The sequence below is a fragment of the Lepidochelys olivacea genome, assembly GCF_965140295.1.
Source record: "Lepidochelys olivacea isolate rLepOli2 genome assembly, chromosome: 3".
Taxonomy (NCBI): Eukaryota; Metazoa; Chordata; order Testudines; family Cheloniidae; genus Lepidochelys; species Lepidochelys olivacea.
Genome location: NC_140413.1, coordinates 38,703,052 through 38,727,495, shown reverse-complemented (window position 1 = coordinate 38,727,495; position 24,444 = coordinate 38,703,052). Strand labels below are relative to the sequence as shown.

At 42.5% G+C, this 24,444-nt stretch overlaps 1 protein-coding gene across 1 annotated transcript in view; it reads right to left on the bottom strand.

The window, feature by feature from the left end:
• LOC311518446 (uncharacterized protein) overlaps positions 1–24,444 on the bottom strand; it is a gene marked incomplete at its 3' end in the record, with an annotated part of 178,446 nt that overhangs the window by 966 nt on the left and 153,036 nt on the right. The window lies entirely within an intron of this gene.

Here is a 24,444-nt window from a genome sequence, read left to right as displayed (position 1 = left end):
ACTTCTCGTCCACTTTAACCCCTAGGTCCTTTTCTGCAGAACTGCTGCCTAGCCATTCAGTCCCTAGTCTGTAGCGGTGCATGGGATTCTTCCGTCCTAAATGCAGGACTCTGCACTTGTCCTTGTTGAACCTCATCAGATTTCTTTTGGCCCAATCCTCTAATTTGTCTAGGGCCCTCTGTATCCTATCCCTACCCTCCAGCATATCTACCTCTCCTCCCAGTTTATCATCTGCAAACTTGCTGAGGGTGCAACCCACACCATCCTCCAGATCATTAATGAAGATATTGAACAAAACCAGCCCGAGGACCAACCCTTGGGGCATTCCACTTGATACCGACTGCCAACTAGACATGGAGCCATTGATCACTACCCATTGAGCCCAACAATCTAGGCAGCTTTCTATCCACCTTATAGTCCATTCATCCAGCCCATACTTCTTTAACTCACTGGCAAGAATACTGTGTGTCAAAAGCTTTGCTAAAGTCAGGGAATAACACATCCACTGCTTTTCCCTCATCCACAGAGCCAGTTATCTCGTCATAGAAGGCAATTAGGTTAGTCAGGCATGACTTTCCCTTGGTGAATCCATGCTGACTGTTCCTGATCACTTTCCTCTCCTCTAAGTGCTTCAGAATTGATTCCTTGAGGACCTGCTCCATGATTTTTCCAGGGACTGAGGTGAGGCTGAGTGGCTTGTCATTCCCAGGATCCTCCTTCTTCCCTTTTTTAAAGATGGGCACTACATTAGCCTTTTTCCAGTCGTCTGGGACCTCCCCTGATCGCCATGAGTTTTCAAAGAGAATGGCCAATGGCTCTGCAATCACATCCGCCAACTCCTTTAGCACTCTTGGATGGAGCGCATCTGGCCCCATGAACTTGTGCTCGTCCATCTTTTCTAAATAGTCCCGAACCACTTCTTTCTTCACAGAGGGCTGGTCCCCTCCTCCCCATGCTGTGCTGCCCAGTGCAGCAGTCTGGGAGCTGACTTTGTTCATGAAGACAGAGGCAAAAACAGCATTGAGTACATCAGCTTTTTCCACATCCTCTGTCACTAGGTTGCCTCCCTCATTCATTCTCCCCTCGATCACTCTCCTGCTGCCCTCTAGCCATGCTGTATTACATATCTCCTGCCCCTGCTCAACACCATGGGGTTGGGCTACTTGGGACAAGAGGCAGTGCTGTTGTGACAGGCCATCAGCATTGCCATGTTGGCTTCTGGCCCTATGCTGTACCCAGAAATGGAAAGGTTGCAGGGATGGGAACCATCTAGTCATTCTTGTGTTCTTCTCCTTGTTTCTGTGCATCCACTGGAGCAGGACATGGTCTGTCACCAGGGTTAACCACCGCCCCAGTAGGTAGTAGCGGAGAATCTCCATGGCCCATTTTACCTCCAGACATTCCTTTTCAAGAATGGCTTACTTTTGTTCCCTGGGGAGGAGTTTCCAGCTGAGGTACAGGATCAGGTGTTCCTCCTCCCCTACCATCTGCGAAAGGACAGCTCCTAGCCCTACCTCCGAGGCATCTGTTTGTAGGACGAATTCCTTCTCGAAGTCTGGGGCTATAAGCACTGGATGACAGCAAAGGGCTGTCCTTAAATCTGCAAATGCTCCTTCTGACGCATCAGTCCACTTTACTATCTCGGGGCCCTGAGCCTTTATCAGGTTTGTCAATGGCCCCGCTCTTGTGGCGAAATGAGGGATGAATCTCTGATAGTACCCTACTATCCCTAGAAATGCTCTGACCTGCTTTTTGCGGACCGGTCGAGGCCAATTCTATATTGCCTTCACTTTATTCCAGTGGGGTTTCACCAAACTTCTCCCTATTACATACCCGAGGTATCTGGCCTCAGCTAGCCCTGTCACGCACTTGAGAGGGTTGGCAGTGAGGTTGGCATTCCGCAAGGCGTCTAGCACCACTTCTACTTTTCCTAGGTGCATTTCCCAGTCAGGGCTATGGATGACTATGTTGTCTAAATAGGCGGTGGCATACTTGGCATGGGGTAGCAGCAATTTGTCCATAAGTCATTGGAATGTTGCAGGGGCCCCATGGAGTCCGAAAGGGAGGACAGTGTATTGGAACAGGCCATTGGGTGTAGAGAAGGCAGTCTTCTCCTTGACATTCTTGGCCAGGGGGATTTGCCAATATCCTTTGGTCAGGTCCACGGTGGTTAGGTATTGGGCTTTGCCTAACTGATCAACTAGCTCATTGATGCGTGGTATCAGATATGCATCGAATTGGGATACTTCATTCAATTTCCGGAAGTCGCTGCAAAACCTCAGGGTGCCATCAGGCTTGGGGACTAGGACGATAGGGCTGGACCACTGGCTGTGGGATTCTTCAATAATCCTGAGTTCCAGCATCTTCTTCACTTCCATCCTAATTTCTTCCCTTTTAGCTTCCGGTATTCGGTACAGTCTTATCGTCACCCTTTCTCTGGGACTGGTGACGATATGATGTTGGACCAGTGTCGTACAGCCCGGCTGTGTACAGAACACGTTTTGGTTCCGTTGGGTCATATCAATGACCTCTGTTCGTTGTTCTGGAGTTAATTTGAGGGATATCCTCACCTGCCCCTGTGGGTCGTCTGTCTGGGGTCGAGCTCCCTGAATGACCAGGCATGTCTCTCTGTCAAGCCAGGGCTTCAGTAAGTTGATGTGGTAGATCTGCTCTGGCCTTCGGCGGTCTGGTTGTCTGACCTTATAGTCTATCCTCTTACAAATAGCATATGATATTTTACCTCACATCTAATTAGATTTGTAGTCAGGCCTCTCACCCTTTAATGCACCTTCTCCTCACCAGCATTAGTAACAGCAACCTTGTCTCTATTTTCCTTTTGGTATCAGTCAGAAATATGACCTGTAGTGCTCAGCTCTTTATCCATGGGTTGTCTGAGCCCCTCCCATTTCAAGAAAGCAGGGATCTCATCCCCAGTGTCCTAATGGTCCTATAATGGGCCTCCAGGTGCTAGTCCTGGCCTGATATCTCCCTCTCCCTTCTTCCGCTGGGCAGGAACAAGGGAAGTTAAAAACAGAAGCAAAAATAAAGTCCAACAATCTTATTTGGGGATTGCTACCCCCAATCTGGAGCCTAAGCAGTCTGTACCCCCCTTCCCTGTCGAGGGTACTAGAGGAACCCAGTCCTGCCCTCTCCTCTTAGTCCCAGCCCAGGGACCCTATGTTAGGCAGTGAGGGACTGTTTGCTTAGGTCCCCTGCTGCCTCCCTGGGCTGCTTCCTTCCTGTGGCCTTTGCAGGGGTCTTCTATATGGCAAGCTTCCCTGGGGCCTGCAGCCACGGAGTTAGTCTCTTTTGACAGGTTTTCCCCATCCGATGCGGTAGAGAACCTCTGCAGTGACTTTCAGTCTGTCTGGCAGCCGCCCTGCTCCACCTGGGTGGCTGCTTTTTATCCCAGCTGTTGCTAACCAGCAATTTATCCACAGCTGGGGTCATGATTGCTCTCTTCATTAACTTTTTAGTGTCGGCTGCAATATGTGGTCTTTACACCCCATCCCAATGTCCCTCTAATACAAAAAAGTAACCATATTTTTTGTGAAAAATAATGCAAACTGACTCTACTGTAAGTTCTTCTAAATATAACTTTTGTCGTGATTATTGTAAGCCATGTTGCTTAAAACAATAAAATGCTTTCCCCCTCAAACTATTTTGTCTAAAATGACCTTTCTGGAGGTTACACTGTTTTAAATGTTGGAGAGAGGTATAAAAAATGAAACTTTCCAGAGAAAGACAGCTGAGAAGGGTAACAGCAGTTTGTCTTTCAGAGTACAAAATAGTAAGTTTGAAATGGATTGTATTATGGCAACTAGAAAAACTGTATCAGCTTCCGTGTTAGAGCTGCCGCTGATATTGAACCTGACGTAATGAGAAACAGGACTTGCATTGGAAAAGACTGCCTATGAAGCCAGTAACGTATTGATAGATAAGTGATAAAGAGGTTCCTGACTGGAATGCAGTACATGAAGACACAAACTGAAAAAAACTTTAGTTTTGTAAGTTACAAAGTGAATAGCTGAATATTAAAGGTAGCCCAAGCAGAAGATGAAAATGTAGACAAGATGATTATTTATAACTTACCTTTCCTGCACATGGTGTACCTTCTTGGGATGTCTCTAAGATTATTTGAGATATTACTAAAACCTTAAAATGAAAAAGGGTTGGGTTTGCACCATTTCACAATCTCAGTATGATTACTTCATGGAAAGAAATTAATTTCAACAGCAATTGCTGAGTACAGTAAGAATTCCCCAAAGGGATGGAGCTTGACAGTGTTTCATGAGTGCCACTGAAAATGGCTAAATACTCCTGGAAACCAGAAAGTTTATATTATTATGAATGTGAGAGCACATAGAGGTCTCAACTAACTCTGACAGACTCCAGCTAGTGGGGTTTATGCTTGTGCTTTAAAAATAGCTGTGTAGGCAGCACTTTGAAGTTGTGGCTCCGACTGGAGTCTGGGTTCTGAAGCCTAGGGTGTAGGGTGGGCTTTGAGCCAAAGCTCAGCCCAAGCCACAACTTCAAAGCGCTCTCTCCACAGCTATTTTTAGAGCACTAGTACAAGCCCTGCTAGCCTGAGTCTGTCAACCCTGACTCAGAGGCTCACAGCCAATGGCTGTGTGGATGCACCCACTGTGGCAGACACTGTATAAACATAGGGTGACCAGATGACAAGAACAAAATATCGGGACACATGGGGGAGCAGCCACAGGCTCACCCCCCTACCAGGGCCGGCTCTAGGTTTTTTGCCGCCCCAAGCCAAAAAAAAAAAAAAGGCAAAATATCGGGACAAATGGCATCCCAACCATACATCGGTCGGGACATGGGACAAATAATTAAATATTGGGACAGTCCCGATTTTATCGGGACGTCTGGTCACCGTATATAAGCATATAGCACCAGATTCTGGTACAGGGATTAGCACTTCATTTCACAAATGTTCTTGTTGTCCTCAGTGTGATATGAGTCAAGGTGACATAATCTGGTCCATTGTCCCTGTCCCAGAAGCTCACAATCTTAAAAGACAAGATGCAATAATGGTGAAACAAGCAAGTGGGAGGGATAAAGGAGGGGAGATTGGAATAACAATTATAAAAGGATATTCTAGTGTAGACTCACTATGAACTAATAGGTAGCAATCATCATGGTAATGACAGCTTGCCACCTGCCTTGTCATTATTTTGGAATAAAATGTTGGGCTGCATTAAGAAACCAGTTATATGGCGTGGCACATCTTTTATCTGAATTGAGTGAGGGCCATGAAAAGACAACAAAGAGAATGGGTGTATGGGGCAGGAGATTCAAAATGAGGAGAGACTAAAGAGACTTGTGATAGTTTGGAAAAGTGAAGAGCTATAATGGAAACCTAGAATAATGAATGATACATCAAGACCATTCAAGTGCTCTGAGTCCTCTTGCCCACAAGATGATTTTCCCAAGAAAACAATGGGTTTCAGAGTAGCAGCCGTGTTAGTCTGTATCCGCAAAAAGAACAGGAGTACTTGTGGCACCTTAGAGACTAACAAATTTATTAGAGCATAAGCTTTCGTGGGCTACAGCCCACTTCATTGGATGTATAGAATGGAACATATAGTAAGAAGATATATATATCTATATCTATATACACATACATACAGAGAACATGAAAAGGTGGAGTAAGAGGCTAATTAATTAAGATGAGCTATTATCAGCAGGAGAAAAAAACTTTTGTAGTGCTAATCAAGATGGCCCATTTAGACAGTTGACAAGAAGGTGTGAGGATACTTAACGTGGTGAAATAGGTTCAGTATGTGTAATGACCCAACCACTCCCAGTCTCTATTCAAACCCAAGTTAATGGTATCTAGTTTGCATATTAATTCAAGCTCAGCAGTTTCTTCTTGGAGTCTGTTTTTGAAGCTTTTCTGTTGCAAAATTGCCACCCTGAAATCTTTTAATGAGTGGCCAGAGAGGTTGGAGTGTTCTCCTACTGGTTTTTGAATGTTATGATTCCTGATGTCAGATTTGTGTCCATTTATTCTTTTGTGTAGAGACTGTCTGGTTTGGCCAAAGTACATGGCAGAGGGGCATTGCTGGCACATGATGGTATATATCACATTGGTAGATGTGTAGGTGAACGAGCCCCTGATGGCGTGGCTAATGTGATTAGGTCCTATGATGGTGTCACTTGAATAAATATGTGGACAGAGTTGACATTGGGCTTTGTTGCAAGGATAGGTTCCTGGGTTAGTGGTTTTGATGTGTGGATTAAAAATTGATACTGTAAACTGAAAATGGATTAATATTTTAAGTATTATATGGATAACTATGGAATTCACTGCCATGAGGTATTCTTGAAGTAACTAAAACAAAATTAGCAAAATTTAAGAAAAAAAGGAGACACAGATTAACAGCGTATACATTTTCATCATCAAGCCTTATTCTCCAGGTTATAAAATAATCAGCAGTCATCAGAATGGAATGTTTCTATCTATCAAGTTTCATGGTTGTCCAGGTAAAATATAGGGTTTCGCATACAGTCAACTTGATAAATGGTGGCAGAGGAGGAGGAGCACCCATTAGTGAATTTTCAATACTACAACTTTCTCTTGCTCGCATTTCTAGTAGCATCCATTACTCCAGTATCTCATTTCCCTATAAGATTCAATTATTCACAAAGGCATACCCCCCAGTGTGCTGATTTTTTAACATCATCTTCAGTGCAAAATAACATGTCCCGGGAAACAAGGTAACAGATAAATTGAAATAACTTGAACACTCTAGCTTGAATTTTCCAGGCTGAGACCTTAACTCACTGAACTTGGGTCACTTTTAAGAACTTTAGAGTAGATATGGTCTGAAATAATGCATTGGTTAAATAAAATTATTTAATCAACTGTTTCAGTTTTAGATTGCTTACGGTAAAGTACAGAAAAAGGCTTTTTATAAATATCTCTTATTAATCAAAATAGACTTTTAGAGGTGGTTATATGAATGTTTACAATGTGCCAATGTATGAACTTGACCTAGGATGTTAAAAACCTAGCAAGCAGTAAAAATTTCTATCAGTCTTATTACAAAGTAGAAAATTTACCTAATTCAGTATTATTCTGAGGCAATTTTGGTATGAAAAGAGATCCTTAATATAGAGCTTTACAAACTTAAGTCCAAAAGATCGACTCACTGTTGCTGACAGTCTATGTAATCATGCTGGCATAAATCTAGAATAACATTATTTAAGAGGACCATCTATTTTTACTATATAGGTTACCCCTATGGCTATTGTCACTAATGAGTGTTATTTCCTCTAGGTTCAGAATGTTGTAATTAGCCTTATTCTTTATATAGCTATTCTGAAATTTTCAATTATTTTATCTCTAACTATGTTTGAATTCGTTAAGATTATTTCCTGACTCTACCAACTTCATTACACTATTTAATATAATAACTTGACACAATGATTCCACATTTTCTCATATGAAGATATATTTATTTTAGCCAGTTACCGAAAGAGAAGAATTTCAGAAAGAGAGGCAGACTAACTTCTCAGCCTTAAAACTCATCTTCTGTAAACAGTTTGTTTGCTTCATCTGGGGTCCAAGCTCCTATAAGCAGTGCATATTTTATGGCATCATTCTCACATCCCGTTAAACCATTTCTAAATCATTCCATGACCTTGTTGTTACATGGAGTATATGAGGGACTGGCAAGAAAATGGATGCTGCAACTGGAACACTGGACACATAATGTAAAGCATGTTCGAGGAATGCCCAACTCCTAAGTCTGGTGGCAGAATCACTCACATATCTGAAGAGATCCTAGAGGGCAGTTTATTGTGAAATTTCATAAGGAACGGATTTGATGTTTCTAACATAAACTAAATAAACTGACCACATGTATGCTCTACGGTTCTGTGGATGTATCCTTTTGATGGATGGCATCTAGTGATACTAGAAATAATACTTGGAGAGCCCAAGGAAGGGAGAATAAGAAAAGGGAGCCCAGGATTAATTAATTAACCAGAAAAAACAAATATAGAGCCTGTTCAATTACAGGCTAGGGTCAGCTTTTTGTATTTATTTTTCACTACATTTGAGTGTTTTATGCCAAGATCCATTCCAGCTGACTACCCTGTACCAGTAAGAAGAGATGCAGAGCCTTAGCCAGGAACACAGGATGTGAAAAATCATTCAGACATTTTATCCGACAGATGATTGATTGAATATAGGGTAACTCTTTATGACGTAGTAAAATTAAATTGGAGCCCAAATGTTTTCTGCAGTTTCTGAGGTTTTTTGTTTTGCTTATGAAAAGGATTTTTCTGTGGGTATGTTTCATTGTTGTTGTTCTATAGAGTGCCTTTTCTCATTATTTTTAATAACTCCTTTGTAGGTGTTGAAACTGAAATTAGTTTGCTTGCTACTTTTTTCATCCATCATATAAGAACTCACGTGTCAGTATTTGCAGGATTAGGTCATTGGTGTGGTCCTTATGATCTCTTCAGGTTGCTAGTTGTGTCCACAAGTGTCACAGGATTTGGACACATTGCCCTAATCTCTTCAACATCACACTTGAGAGGCAGTGTTGCCTCAGTGTACTGACCATTGTGCATTAGTAGATTCCTGTGTTCTCACCCTAGTTCACTGGGTGGCCTTTGGAAAGTTAATTAAACCCGTCTGTGTCTGAGTCCTGATCTGTATTATACAGATAATATTCACCTATTTCATAGGAGTGTTGTGAATATTAATACATTAAAGTTTGTTGTCGTCTTCCTATGGCCTGTGGTACACATGTCAGATGAGGTGGCCACAGTGGTCCATTCTGGTATTATAATCTATGAATGAAAATATATATAATAATGATATTTATTAATCTCTATTACCTTCAATCGCCTCTTGTTTTAACATTTGTTGTTCTGGTATAATCGGATGACTCTGATTTTTGCAGGTACTGAAATGCTGATAAATTCAATATCAGCCCTGTTGGCATGCCTGATTGGTAGTGGGTGGGAAGAGAAAAGGTTGGTTACCTGTACAACAGATCTTTGATTTTTCCTCCCATCTTGGTAGTGTCACAGTATGAATGACAAGTGTAGCTTGGAAAAGCTTATATCACTTTTACTAATACATATTGTCTGCAGTTCCACCTAGCCTGGCTTTATAATTTTCCTGTATCTTGTGTGCTTAGAGAGAGGTGCTTCTTTTAACCCCCTTCCCTCAACAGATTACACAATACATGGTAATAAAACAGCGAGCTGTAATATTTTGTATATGTTAGGTTAAATGTTTGTTTAACCTAACAGTATAATTGTCCACAGTTCTAAGTTACCACACAGCTCATTTTAAGCAAGCACATTGATTCTTAGGGTGAAAGCATTACAGATAAGACATATTAAAATAATAAAAGAACATACACATGTTAATATGCTTAGCAGAGATCACCCCAACTCCAGCCTTGGGCTCTGACCGATGTCATTCCTTCCACCCTTTCCCAAGAATTGCCCCACCCCCTTACACAGAAGGTTTTGTCTGTATGTTGCAGTAATTGAGATGCAAGATAATGAAAGCTCGGATGATAGTTTTAGTGGTGTGCATGGATAGGAAGGGCCATAACCCAGATATTATGCAGAAAAAAATGTCAAGATTTTTATATAGTCTGAATGTGAGGATTGAGAGAGAGATCTAACTTGACAGTGACACACTGGTAACAGGCCTGAGTGACAGGCCGGATGGTGGTGTTGTCCACAGTGATCAAAAAAGGAGGTAGTGTGGAAGGCCTGTGAGAAAAGATTAGGAGATCTGGTTTAGCTTGAGCGGGCAGCTAGACATTCATGAAGAGCTGTCAGAGAGACAGGTTGTGACTTTAGTTTGGACAGAAGAAGACAGGTGTAGAATAAAGAGGTAGATCTATGACTTGTCAGCACAGAAATCGTAGCTGAATTTGTATTTGCAGTGGAGATTACCCAGAGAGAAGAGAAGGGGACCAAGGACACAGCCCTATGGAATCTCCACAGAAAGTTGGAGTGTGGATAAGGAGGATCCTCTAGAGGACACACTGAGGTAGCGATGAGAAAGGTAGGAGGAGAAACAGGAGGGGACCATCATGGAATCCAAAAGAGGACAAGACTTCATAGAATCATAGAATATCAGGGTTGGAAGGGACCCCAGAAGGTCATCTAGTCCAACCCCCTGCTCAAAGCAGGACCAATTCCCAGTTAAATCATCCCAGCCAGGGCTTTGTCAAGCCTGACCTTAAAAACCTCTAAGGAAGGAGATTCTACCATCTCCCTAGGTAACACATTCCAGAGCTTCACCACCCTCCTAGTGAAAAAGTTTTTCCTAATATCCAACCTAAACCTCCCCCACTGCAACTTGAGACCATTACTCCTTGTTCTGTCATCTGCTACCACTGAGAACAGTCTAGAGCCATCCTCTTTGGAACCCCCTTTCAGGTAGTTGAAAGCAGCTATCAAATCCCCCCTCATTCTTCTCTTCTGCAGGCTAAACAATCCCAGCTCCCTCAGCCTCTCCTCATAACTCATGTGTTCCAGTCCCCTAATCATTTTTGTTGCCCTTCGCTGGACTCTCTCCAATTTATCCACATCCTTCTTGAAGTGTGGGGCCCAAAACTGGACACAGTACTCCAGATGAGGCCTCACCAATGTCGAATAGAGGGGAACGATCACGTCCCTTGATCTGCTCGCTATGCCCCTACTTATACATCCCAAAATGCCATTGGCCTTCTTGCCAACAAGGGCACACTGCTGACTCATATCCAGCTTCTCGTCCACTGTCACCCCTAGGTCCTTTTCCGCAGAACTGCTGCCTAGCCATTCGGTCCCTAGTCTGTAGCTGTGCATTGGGTTCTTCCATCCTAAGTGCAGGACCCTGTACTTATCCTTATTGAACCTCATCAGATTTCTTTTGGCCCAATCCTCCAATTTGTCTAGGTCCTTCTGTATCCTATCCCTCCCCTCCAGCGTATCTACCACTCCTCCCAGTTTAGTATCATCCACAAATTTGCTGAGAGTGCAATCCACACCATCCTCCAGATCATTTATGAAGATATTGAACAAAACCGGCCCCAGGACCGACCCTTGGGGTACTCCACTTGATACCGGCTGCCAACTAGATATGGACTAGACTTCAAGAAGAAGAGCATGGCTGACTATGTCAAAGGTGGGTGACAGATCTAGGAGGATGAGGATGGAGTACTGTTTCTGAATTTTAGCTAGGAAAAGGTCAGTAGAGACTTTGGTGGGAGGGGTTTCCATGGTCCTGAGTTGTTTAGAAGATCCACTTCTATCTAGGACCTAATGACTATTAAGATAATGGCAAAGCAATTTATGTTCTCTACTGTTTTGTTCAGCTAACTCTATGTAAGGCAGGTGTAAGGAAGGGAAGGACTGCAGGCAAAACAAACATATACAACTTTAACTGTATTCCTCAATCTGAAAAGGGCTCCACAGATAGTAAGAAGATTGGGTTTCCACTTCATTTTGTACACCCTTCTCTGATTAGTGGATAATTTCTACATGATGTTCCCAAAGATATTTTAATTGTTTTTGTCATGCTGCATGAGTTATTTTGTCATTTAAACCTTGAGATGCTTTACAAATTTGATGTAACTGTTTGTAAAGCTCAGAGTATTTTAGATCTAATACCCTCAGAGTCTTCCAACCCCATTAAAAATGTAGACAACCAATTGTTGTGAAAGCTAAAGTTTGTGAACTCATAACAAATAGTTTTACTTTAAAGATTAAGGATTATTTAATTTGTTTGATTCTTTAGGTAGATTTTTCAGAGCAATTTGTGAACCGAGTGCAGCATTGCTTAAGACATGTGGGATAATAAGGTGAAGGACAACATGTCCAATGTTTTTTTTTCAGCCCAAAGTAATGTTGTTTACCAAATCACTGGCAGCATCTTATCACAATAAAACAGACATAGTCTAATATTTAGTTTTGAGAGGCAGCTAAATTCAGTGTATACGGAACCTTTAAATAGTTTTGAAGCAGCTGGTCTACAGAAAATAGCATTGAACATAAATATACCCCCCACACTCTGCCCCCAATATCTGAATGAGACTGGCTTCTACTGGGAGACAAAATGAAACCTTTTCTTTACTTTCCATTTTCAGGGACACAGTAAAATAAGCTTTAGGGAAGCTACAAGACACTTGACATTCCATTGTATTAATCAGTCATTTTTAAATTTTATTTTGCTAATTTTTCATCACTTCAGTAGTATAATGTAGAATACAAGGAGCAACAGAGATGCAAAGAAGGACTTGACGGGCATTACAAAATTATTTTACATTATAATCCTTGTTCATAAGAAAAAGCAAAATGTTCCTCAGACATTAAAGATTATGAGGTGTTCAGAGGTTATGTTAATAGGCACCATATAAATTCCTAAAATAGACAGAAATCAGGGTCTTATGTATCATTATGAAAACAATGTGGTGTATATCTTTAGTTAGCTTTTTATCAATGACTATCAGAAACATATTGAGAGAGGATTCACTGAGTCCAAGCTCACAGTGACATTAAAACATCAAGGTGAGATTTTCAAAAGCAGTCAGTATTAGCCTATGTCTGCTCCCATTTCAGTCAATGGTAAAACTCCCATTCACCTCAGTGAGAGGAGTTAAATTAATGGTGAGTGATTCTGAAAAACCCAGCATAGATGCACATTATGGAGAATTGTGTCCAGTTCTGGGTACCACACTTCAGGAAAGATATGGACAAATTGGGGAAAGTCCAGAGGAGAGAAACAAAAATTATTAAAGGTCTACAATTAAATTACCAAGAGGAAAGATTGAAACAACTGGATTTGTTTAGACAGTAGTAGAGAAGACTGGGGCTGGAGGGACATGATAGCAGTGTTCAAGTACGTAAAAGGTTGTTATAAAGAGGAGGGTGATAAATTGTTCTTCACCAGTGAGGACAGGAAAAGAAGTAATGGTCTTAAATTGCAGCAAGGGAGATTTAGATTGGACATTAGACAAAACTTCCTAACTGTAAGGGTAGTTAAGCACAAGGAACAAAATCACTTAGGGAGGTTTTGGAATCTCCCTTACTGAAGGTTTTTAAGAACAGATTCAACAAACACCTGTCAGGGATGGTCTAAATCAGCGGTTCCCAAACTTAAGCAAACTGAGGACCCCCATTTTGATTTAAATTTTTTCAGGGACCCCCAAGACCCCACTGAGCCCCAGGTCCTGCCCCCACTCCACCCCTTCTCTGAAGACCCCACCCCATCTCTTCCCGTTCCCACTGCACCCCTGCCCCTCCTCTTCCCCGCCTCTTTCCACCCATTCCCCTGAGCATGCCTCATCCCCACTTCTTCCCCATCCCTCCCAGCGCCTCCTGCATGCCAGGAAACAGAGGGAGGGGCAGGAATTGAGGGAGGGTGAGGGAGAAGTTGATCAGTGGGGCCTGCGGACCACCTGGAGTACCCTCACAGACCCCCAGGGGTCCGCAGACCCCAGTTTGAGAAACGCTGGTTTAGATAATACTTGGTCCTGGCTCAGTGTATGGGACTGGACTAGATAACTTATCAAGGTCCCTCAAATCTTACATTTCTATGATTCTATAATTATGAAGTAAAAATAGACCCTGTATAGTACATTGCAGTATTCCAAATGCTTAATTACCAAGGCATGAATCATTGAGGTCTGCATCCAAAGGGAAAGGTCACAACCTCCTGGCTAAGAGCAGAAGACAAAAATACTTCTGATCATGGCTGCTATCTGGACATCTAAAAAAAGCTGAGGATCCAGTAAGACCCCAAACAGCAAAGTCGAATAACCAAAGGCAGGAAATCTCCCTTGACTGAGAGAGCTGATATCAGCATTACCATTTCTTACAGTCATTTCCCTCCTCCAGTGTTAATTCAATCTTCTCTAGATTAAGCCACAGCCAATTTACCTTCATCCAAATCCCAGTCCTGCTAAGGAATTGGGTATGCTGGTTTCCCAGGTAGATCCAATGAAATAGATGTTTGAGCTACCACATATTGGAGATACCAGGACAATAGCTCCCCTAATGTCCTACACTGGAAAGGAGGAGCAACAGAACACAGCCTTGAGTTATCCCCCAATCCTGCCACACACATATGAACCGCATATCAAATCGCCACATTGTCTGTCCTTTCCTGGTTGGGGGTGTGAGGGAAGGAAACAAGGGGAAAAACACACATCTGAGATAAGAGTAAATCTAATGAATTTGGATCTGTGGTAATTTCACCCTACTAGAATCAGTTAGAAAAACACCTGAAAAATACCAGGGTTTTCATCTCACATCTATTAATGCTGGCTGCTACCCAATAAGACTGCTATTGAATATGTTAGAGTATAAATTGTGCTGAATTCAAGTTTCTGCTTTCATTTCCCCCCAACTCTGTGACATGAAGAACCACGTTACGTTTTGTGCAGGTGTGCAGGGGTACAAGTAGAATTTCTCCACTCCTGGCATCTATGTAGGACATGCTTGAGCTCCCTTTGAGTAAAGAAGGGCAATGCTACAATGGCCTGAAGCACTCACTCCACACCTGGAAAGGACACAGGGCCATGTCCATGACTCCCTTCCATATATATGAATGCTCAGAGGTCAATGCTGAGGAATGGTGGATGGAAGGTAGATCCTTAGAGGGTGTAGAACATGCCACTCAAGTGTCTTCCTGTGAGCAACAGAGTCATGCTGTCAGCCTCTGTACTGTACAGGTAGCATGCTTCTCATAACTGCCTTTCAGGCAATTCACCTCCATGTTCCCCAAAATGGTGGTTGTAGTAATTAGGCCACAGTTAGATCACAATTGCATTTTCTTTATGTAAAATCCCTGAAATTGCTTCAGGTACAGCCAAATGTATGGTGCAAAGTGACTGTCCAAAGATAAATAGATCCTGAGAGGGCATTACCTATAGATCGTGCAATGTAGTTAACATTTTTACAGTTTCTGAAAACTCTAGCAGCTATTCACTGAGGTAAAGTTATTAATCTAGTCGTAAACAAATAATCTAATTTGTGAGTCTGAATGTCTTCCCTGATTGATAAGAATTTCCAAGTGTAATTGTTCAATACCTATCTATTCAGATTTGTAATTGAGAAGCAAAGTTAACAATTCCTGTTTGGTGCCATTGTTTAATTTTTTTTCTCCACATGTCTAGAGTAAATCCCTTTTTCTTAAAAAAATATTGAGGGAAATTGAAAGCAATATATTTGTGTAAGGTTTCACCAGGATTGTTATTTTCAAGTTGTGAACACCTGAAATTATACATACATTATATTCTTTATTTCATATGATCCAGTGCAATAAATGCATTACTAGTTTATACAGTAATTGCTTCAGTGCTTATTCCTGTGCTTGCTGATAATGGTAATATTCTGAAGGCAAGGTGAGAATGGAGTGTCTATGGTGTCTGTGGTGTGTGATGGATAGGATCTGGATCTGGAGGCTCCTTTGGTATTTTTTTATTTTATTTTTATGAAAAAGGACACAGTTACAGAAGTCAGGAAAGGAAAGATAAAGCTGTAAACACAACAGAATCATCTTTCCCACTTTAGGTGAAGAATGCATTTGTTTATAAAATACGAGGGGTATTAACTTTGTGCAAAACAGTATGTTTATTTCTGTGTGGTACATACTTGTTGACACAAGGTGCTAAGCACTTATTTGAACCACATTATCTCATTTCCACAGATAGTACAGGCAGCTAATCACTGGTTCAAGTCACAGTAATTTATAAATATTTTATACCTTTAAGTAATAAGGATATTAATCTGGTATCTTGAGAAAAATTAATTCTTGGAGATCTTTGGCCCCTGTGATATTTAGAATTTGCATCTCTATACTTTATTTGATAATACCGGAGACAGACTTCTAACAATGACATTAAAATAGAGAATGAAGGTGCAATTAATATTTTGAAGCCATGGGACAATTGCTAATGGCTTGTTAAAAATGCATAAAAGATTCCAGTTGAAGCAAAAGTGAATATGCCGCAATGTCAAAGTCACTAGACACCAGCTTTGACCTAGTTTTGTTTTCTACCTGTTTGCAAAGTTCATGTAGTTCTTAGATGTATTTTTCTAAACAAATGATTTAGTGTATTTTAAACAAAATTTTAACTTGTTTATTTTAATAAAATAATGCCAGCAGCCCAGTGTCCAGGAGAGAGTGGAAATTAATCAGACATATTTTTAGTTGCCTTAAATTGGGGGGACTGGACATATTATTTTTGTTTTGATACTACCTAGGAGCCCGGTCATAGACCCGAATCCCGTTGTGCCAAGTGCTGTACACATTCACAAAACAAAAAGATTATCCCTGCCCCCATAAACCTTACCATTTACATTTTATTGTGTTAATATACTTACAAAGTAATATACTTTGCCAGCAAGTCAAAGAAGTATGGGCTGGATGAATGGACTATAAGGTGGATAGATTGTCAGGCTCAACAGGTAGTGATCAATGGCTCCATGTCTACTTGGCAGCCGGTATCAAGGGGAGTGCCCCAAGGGTTGGTCCTGGGGCTGGTTTTGTTCAATATCTTCATTAATGATCTGGAGGATGGCGTGGATTGCAACCTCAGCAAGTTTGCAGATGACACTAAACTGGGAAGAGAGGTAGATATGCTGGAGGTTAGGGATAGGATACAGAGGGCCCTAGACAAATTAGAGGATTGGGCCAAAAGAAATCTGATGAGGTTCAACAAGGACAAGTGCAGAGTCCTGCACTTAGGATGGAAGAATCCCATGTACAGCTACAGACTAGGGACCGAATGGCTAGGCAGCAGTTCTGCAGAAAAGTACCTAGGGGTTAAAGTGGATGAGAAGTTGGATATGAGCCAGCTGTGTGCCGTTGTTGCCAAGAAGGCCAATGGCATTTTGGGATGTATAAGTAGGGGCATTGCAAGCAGATTGAGGGACGTGATTGTTCCCCTCTATTCAACATTGGTGAGGCCTCATGTGGAGTACTGTGACAATTTTGGGCCCCACACTACCAGAAGGATGTGAAAAAAATTGGAAAACATCCAGCGGAGGGCAACAAAAATGATTAGGGGACTGGAACACATGACTTATGAGGAGAGGCTGAGGGAACTGGGATTGTTTAGTCTGTGGAAGAGAAGAATGAGGGGGGATTTGATAGCTGCTTTCAACTACCTGAAAGGGGGTTCCAAAGAGGATGAATCTAGACTGTTCTCAGTGGTAGCAGATGACAGAACAAGGAGTAATGGTCTCAAGTTGCAGTGGGGGAGGTTTAGGTTGGATATTAGGAATACTTTTTCACTAGGAGGGTGGTGAAGCTCTGGAATGTGTTACCTAGGGAGATGGTAGAATCTCCTTCCTTTGAAGTTTTTAAGGTCAGGCTTGACAAAGCCCTGGATGGGATGATTTAGTTGGGGATTGGTCCTGCTTTGAGCAGGGGGTTGGACTAGATGACCTCCTGAGGTCCCTTCCAACCCTAATATTCTATAATTCTATGATTGAAAATAAATGTAATTCTGTGAAGAAAATGAGAATCTTAAATGCTTCCTGCTTAAGGAGTATTTGCATTAACAAAAACAAATTAATAAAAATGGGGTGGGGGGAATTCAAGTAGCATTGACAATCATCATCACTGAAGAGGAGAGACATGAAAATTTACTCCCTTCTTACCCATCTCCTGCCATCTTCCTATTCTTTCCTCACCCTTGTCTTCTCCCACAACCTTCATTCTGCCTTCCTTTTTAATTATTACTTGATAGCACTGGTTTTGGGGGTGGAGGGGGGAATTAAAAGAAAGTTATTCAGCCAGATTCTGTGATGCATCTCCTGGGAAATTCCAAATTCGTGTTTCTGAGGGTGCTAAAACAGCCATAATGTGATATATGGTAGATGTCCAGATCAGCTGTAGCTACAATTCCTTTTATTACATTGTTATAGAAATTTTCCTAGGTTGTCACTTGTATAGTTACTACATAAATATTCATCACATTTAATCTTGAAAAGGTCCCAGTCAGCTTTCTGAAAATTCCAGCTAGGAATTCTTTCTATGTGTCTTCAACATTTCTTCAATTTTGATACTCAATAAACATAGAGAAATGATCACTTCCCATTCTGTCTTCTGTATCTATTTTCCAGTTGAATTTACTAGCTACATTATTTGTTGTAATTTCTGCATCCAAATCAGAGAAAGATCCATTCGTTGAATTAAATCTAGTAGCTGCTCATGTGTTCAGTATTACTGGGTTATGCATCTGAACAAATTGTTCTAAGCATTTACCATTTAGGTAACCATATATAACTCAGTATAACTATTAAAGTCTTTGCAAATTCTAAATGGGCTTTTTATATTTACTAATTTTTCTAATGCTAAAATAACTAATTTTACATGGATTTTAAACATTATAAGTCAATACAGAAATGTTTTTCTTCTGCATCAGAATCTCAATAGCATTATATTCTAAACAGCTTCTGCACATCCCTGTTAACGTAACTGCTTCCCTCTTTTATAAATGTAGCTTCTCGATCCCTCTGGAGTATATTACATCCCAGTAGATTGAACACAAGTTTACTTATTAGCCATGTTTCTTGCACACATATTACATCAGGCTTTTTTCCCATTTCAAAGATGGCCTTCTTAAATTCCTATCCATTCATTATTAAACTATGTGCATTCTAGTTAAAGATCATTAAGACCAGGTCATTTAAGCTGTATTATTGCCTTTGTTTAAAATTGTGTGGATGTGATCTATTGAGAGGTTGTCTGCTTTTAGATATTTTTCTCCTGCTTTTGCTATTATTTTAATTCTTTCACATTTTTCCCATCTGCAAGGTGCAGTTTATTACTTCTGCAATTAATGTTATAAACGTCTCTCTACCTACAAGCACTACATCATCTCCCATTCCTCTCATATTCTCCTCTCTGACCAGAGATGTGTTCTTCTGCCCTTATACAGCTTTTATTTTATGTTAGTATTTTTCTTTTTCTATTTTCTGCAGTGAGTGCATTTTGGTAGCCTCCTCAGAGGATTTTTTTTTGTATTTCTCTAGCTTGTTCTGCTATTGCACATTATTTCTTTGGTGCACTATTTCCCCCCCTCCCCAATTGCTGCCTTTAGGTTCTATTCCTTCTACACTGTTCTCATATAAGTGATTTCTGCACATTTACTGCATCTCATTGTTTACTTACAAATGGCTGCCACATGTCCAAACCTTTGACAATTATAGCACCTCACAAGAGGGTGGGGGGTGGTTTAAGCCAGAAAGATGGATTACCCATTTGGATCCTATCCAGAAGTCTTCCACCTTTGAGTGGTATGAGTACAGCCATAGATAGCCAGTTTCTCCCTTTCTCTTACTAAACAATACTTTATCTTCACCTTTACTCTTTTTGATGTCCTCTTCAGACAATCTTAGCAGCACTCCATAAATAACCTCCCTTGCTTCCATCAGGAATTGAGGCAGTTGACAAGTAACGTTCTTTTTCCGTAAGGTCACAGTTTTAATAAGTTTTTCAGTTTGCTCTTTATGTTGTACATTCTATTAATAGGTCTTGACCCTGCATTCTTTTAGCTCTTTGTATGTCACCAACTCTTCCCTTTATCCATTCTGCCATTTTCAGGGGTTAACCTCTATTTTCACATCTTATGTCACTGATATGACAATTATGAATTGTTGATATTTTATCCTATTTTTGTTTCACTTCTATGCATTTCTTCTTCTTCTTCAAATCTTGACATATCTAGTCTTTTTTCTCTTTCTTGATCTCAGACCATTCCTCATCCCCTGCTGCTTTTCCTTCACAGTCCAAGGCAACTTTCTCTTCCCCACCCTTCTACTTCTGTTGTCAGTTTCAATGTTCAACCTCATTTTAGCTGGGGGCTGGGACTACCTGCAGCCCTTCACCCAGCTTGCTCCTGCAGCCCAGCCTCATGGTCTTCAGCCAGACACCAGCCCTGCCCTGCCCCCAACTCTGGACACTTCCTGGAATGTCCTTTGGCATCCCCAGCACCCCTAATTCTAGCTCCTGGTCTTGGGTAGTGGACCACACACTGGTTCCCACTGCTGCTGGATGGTAGCATGGAGGTGTTTGCTTCCTAGCAGCTCTATAGGCCTGGGTTTGAGATCCATTGGGCCTTACACCACCACTCTGGCGGCTTATAGGAGCCATAAATGAGTCACAATAGGACTTTGGAGAACTCTACCAGTGCAAGAGCAGCATAGGGCCAACAGAAGCAGCCCTACTTTGCCTCCCAACTTGCAAAAACTGGCTTAGGGGTGTAGGTATATCACTCAGCGCTACAGAGATTCTGTTCTCAAATAAGGCTGCCCTGAGTTATAGTAGCACTATCTTACTCTAATGGCATGTCATATAGAGTGCAGATAAGAAGGTATTGAGGATGATGTATAGAGCATTGATAAGACCAATTTTAGCTTACAGATGGCAAGCTTTTGGTTCAGCCTCAAAAAGAACCCTTAGAAACTTGGAATTGCTCCAGGCCCACGCTCTGCAAGTGGTATGTGGCACAATGATAACAACACCAGTGAGTGTGCTTCAAATAGTTACTGGAGAAGCACCTATAAATCTAAGAAAGAAACTATCAGATCCAACCTTTTGGGCAAAGGAAAAACAGAATCATGAAAATAAAACTACACAACAGATTTATGAGGATTACTTGGAGCTTAGCAGACAAAATTATATGGATTGCCACAGACTTCCTCACACTCAAAAAATTGGTAAAGGAGATATATAAAAGAGAAAATGAGAAATAAAAAAATGTAGTCATGGAAAATCAAATTACAATGAGACAGTTATTCCTTCTTTTGTGGATTTGGAACTGTATGAAAAAAACACAGGGAAGGAAAAAAACAACACATTATGACCAATGAAATTTCTGAATGAATGGGGATAATATTGGCACAAACCTGGGCATGAGATGTGTGACCGGCTGCAGTTGTAATTTTATTATTTGTCATGGCATTATGACAAACAGATCAGGGCCTTCGGAAAGCAAAACTGACATAATCAATGAAATACTGTTTCTAACTATGGAAATGATGCATGCAGGTATCTGTAACAATAGCATGGATTCTGGCACATATTGGAATGCTTGTAAAAGAGATGGCTGACAAAACAAAAAAACAAGCGAAGTAACTGATTCTAAGCCCTGGTCTACACTAGGACTTTAGGTCGAATTTAGCAACGTTAAATCGATTTAAACCTGCACCCGTCCACACAGTGAAGCCCTTTATTTCGACTTAAAGGGCTCTTAAAATCGATTTCCTTACTCCACCCCTTACAAGTGGATTAGCGCTTAAATCGACGTTCCCAGCTCGAATTTGGGGTACTGTGGACACAATTCGATGGTATTGGCCTCCGGGAGCTATCCCAGAGTGCTCCATTCTCACCGCTCTGGACAGCACTCTCAACTCAGATGCACTGGCCAGGTAGACAGGAAAAGAACCGCGAACTTTTGAATCTCATTTCCTGTTTGGCCAGCGTGGCAAGCTGCAGGTGACCATGCAGAGCTCATCAGCAGAGGTGACCATGATGGAGTCCCAGAATCGCAAAAGAGCTCCAGCATGGACTGAACGGGAGGTACGGGATCTGATCGCTGTTTGGGGAGAGGAATCCGTGCTATCAGAACTCCGTTCCAGTTTTCGAAATGCCAAAACCTTTGTCAAAATCTCCCAGGGCATGAAGGACAGAGGCCATAACAGGGACCCGAAGCAGTGCCGCGTGAAACTGAAGGAGCTGAGGCAAGCCTACCAGAAAACCAGAGAGGCGAACAGCCGCTCTGGGTCAGAGCCCCAAACATGCCGCTTCTATGATGAGCTGCATGCCATTTTAGGGGGTTCAGCCACCACTACCCCAGCCGTGTTGTTTGACTCCTTCAATGGAGATGGAGGCAATACGGAAGCAGGTTTTGGGGACGAAGAAGATGATGAGGAGGAGGAGGTTGTAGATAGCTCACAGCAAGCAAGCGGAGAAACCAGTTTTCCCGACAGCCAGGAACTGTTTCTCACCCTAGACCTGGAGCCAGTACCCCCCGAACCCACCCAAGGCTGCCTCCTGGACCCAGCAGGCGGAGAAGGGACCTCTGGTGAGTGTACCTTTTAAAATGCTATACATGGTTTAAAAGCAAGCATGTGAAAGGATTACTTTGCCCTGGCATTTGCGGTTCTCCTAGATGTAGTCCTAAAGCCTTTGCAAAAGGTTTCTGGGGAGGGCAGCCTTATTTCGTCCTTCATGGTAGGACACTTTATCACTCCAGGCCAGTAACACGTACTCGGGAATCACTGTAGAACAAAGCATTGCAGTGTATGTTTGCTGGCATTCAACCAAAATCCGTTCTTTCTCTCTCTGTGTTATCCTCAGGAAAGTGAGATATAATTCATGGTCACCTGGTTGAAATAGGGTGCTTTTCTTCAGGGACACTCAGTATAGCCCATTCCTGCTGGGCTGTTTGCCTGTGGCTGAACAGAAATGTTCCCCGCTGTTAGCCACAGGGAGGGGGGAAGGTTGAGGGGGTAGTCACGCGGTGGGAGGAGGCAAAATGCGACCTTGTAACGAAAGCACATGTGCTATGTATGTAATGTTAACAGCAAGGTTTACCCTGAAAGAGTGTAGCGACTGTTTTATAAAATGTGTCTTTTTAAATACCGCTGTCCCTTTTTTTTTCTCCACCAGCTGCATGTGTTTCAATGATCACAGGATCTTCTCCTTCCCAGAGGCTAGTGAAGCGTAGAAAGAAAAAAAAACGCACTCGCGATGAAATGTTCTCCGAGCTCATGCTGTCCTCCCACACTGACAGAGCACAGACGAATGCGTGGAGGCAAATAATGTCAGAGTGCAGGAAAGCACAAAATGACCGGGAGGAGAGGTGGAGGGCTGAAGAGAGTAAGTGGCGGGTTGAAGAGAGTAAGTGGCGGGCTGAAGACAGGGCTGAAGCTCAAATGTGGCGGCAGCGTGATGAGAGGAGGCAGGATTCAATGCTGAGGCTGCTGCAGGACCAAACCAGAATGCTCCAGTGTATGGTTGAGCTGCAGCAAAGGCAGCTGGAGCACAGACTGCCACTGCTGCCCCTCTGTAACCAACCGCCCTCCTCCCCAAGTTCCATGGCCTCCACACCCAGACGCCCAAGAACGCGGTGGGGGGGCCTCCGGCCAACCAGCCACTCCACAACAGAGGATTGCCCAAAAAAAAGAAGGCTGTCATTCAATAAATTTTAAAGTTGTAAACTTTTAAAGTGCTGTGCTTAAAGTGCTGTGTGGCATTTTCCTTCCCTCCTCCACCACCCCTCCTGGGATACCTTGGTAGTCATCTCCCTATTTGTGTGATGAATGAATAACGAATGCATGACTGTGAAGCAGCAATGACTTTATTGCTTCTGCAAGCGGTGATTAAAGGGAGGAGGGGAGGGTGGTTAGCTTACAGGGAAGTAGAGTGAACCAAGGGGCAGGGGGTTTCATCAAGGAGAAACAAACAGAACTTTCACACTGTAGCCTGGCCAGTCATGAAACTGGTTTTCAAAGCTTCTCTGATGCGTACCGCGCCCTCCTGAGCTCTTCTAACCGCCCTGGTGTCTGGCTGCGCGTAACCAGCAGCTAGGCGATTTGCCTCAACCTCCCACCCCGCCATAAACGTCTCCCCCTTACTCTCACAGATATTGTGGAGCACACAGCAAGCAGTAATAACAGTGGGAATATTGGTTTCGCTGAGGTCTAAGCGAGTCAGTAAACTGCGCCAGCGCGCCTTTAAACGTCCAAATGCACATTCTACCACCATTCTGCACTTGCTCAGCCTGTAGTTGAACAGCTCCTGACCACTGTCCAGGCTGCCTGTGTACGGCTTCATGAGCCATGGCATTAAGGGGTAGGCTGGGTCCCCAAGGATACATATAGGCATTTCAACATCCCCAACAGTTATTTTCTGGTCTGGGAAGAAAGTCCCTTCCTGCAGCTTTTGAAACAGACCAGAGTTCCTGAAGATGCGAGCGTCATGCACCTTTCCCGGCCATCCCACGTTGATGTTGGTGAAATGTCCCTTGTGATCCACCAGAGCTTGCAGCACTATCGAAAAGTACCCCTTGCGGTTTATGTACTCGCCGGCTTGGTGCTCTGGTGCCAAGATAGGGATATGGGTTCCGTCTATAGCCCCACCACAGTTAGGGAATCCCATTGCAGCAAAGCCATCCACTATGACCTGCACATTTCCCAGGGTCACTACCCTTGATATCAGCAGATCTTTGATTGCGTGGGCTACTTGCATCACAGCAGCCCCCACAGTAGATTTGCCCACTCCAAATTGATTCCCAACTGACCGGTAGCTGTCTGGCGTTGCAAGCTTCCACAGGGCTATCGCCACTCGCTTCTCAACTGTGAGGGCTGCTCTCATCCTGGTATTCATGCGCTTCAGGGCAGGGGAAAGCAAGTCACAAAGTTCCATGAAAGTGCCCTTACGCATGC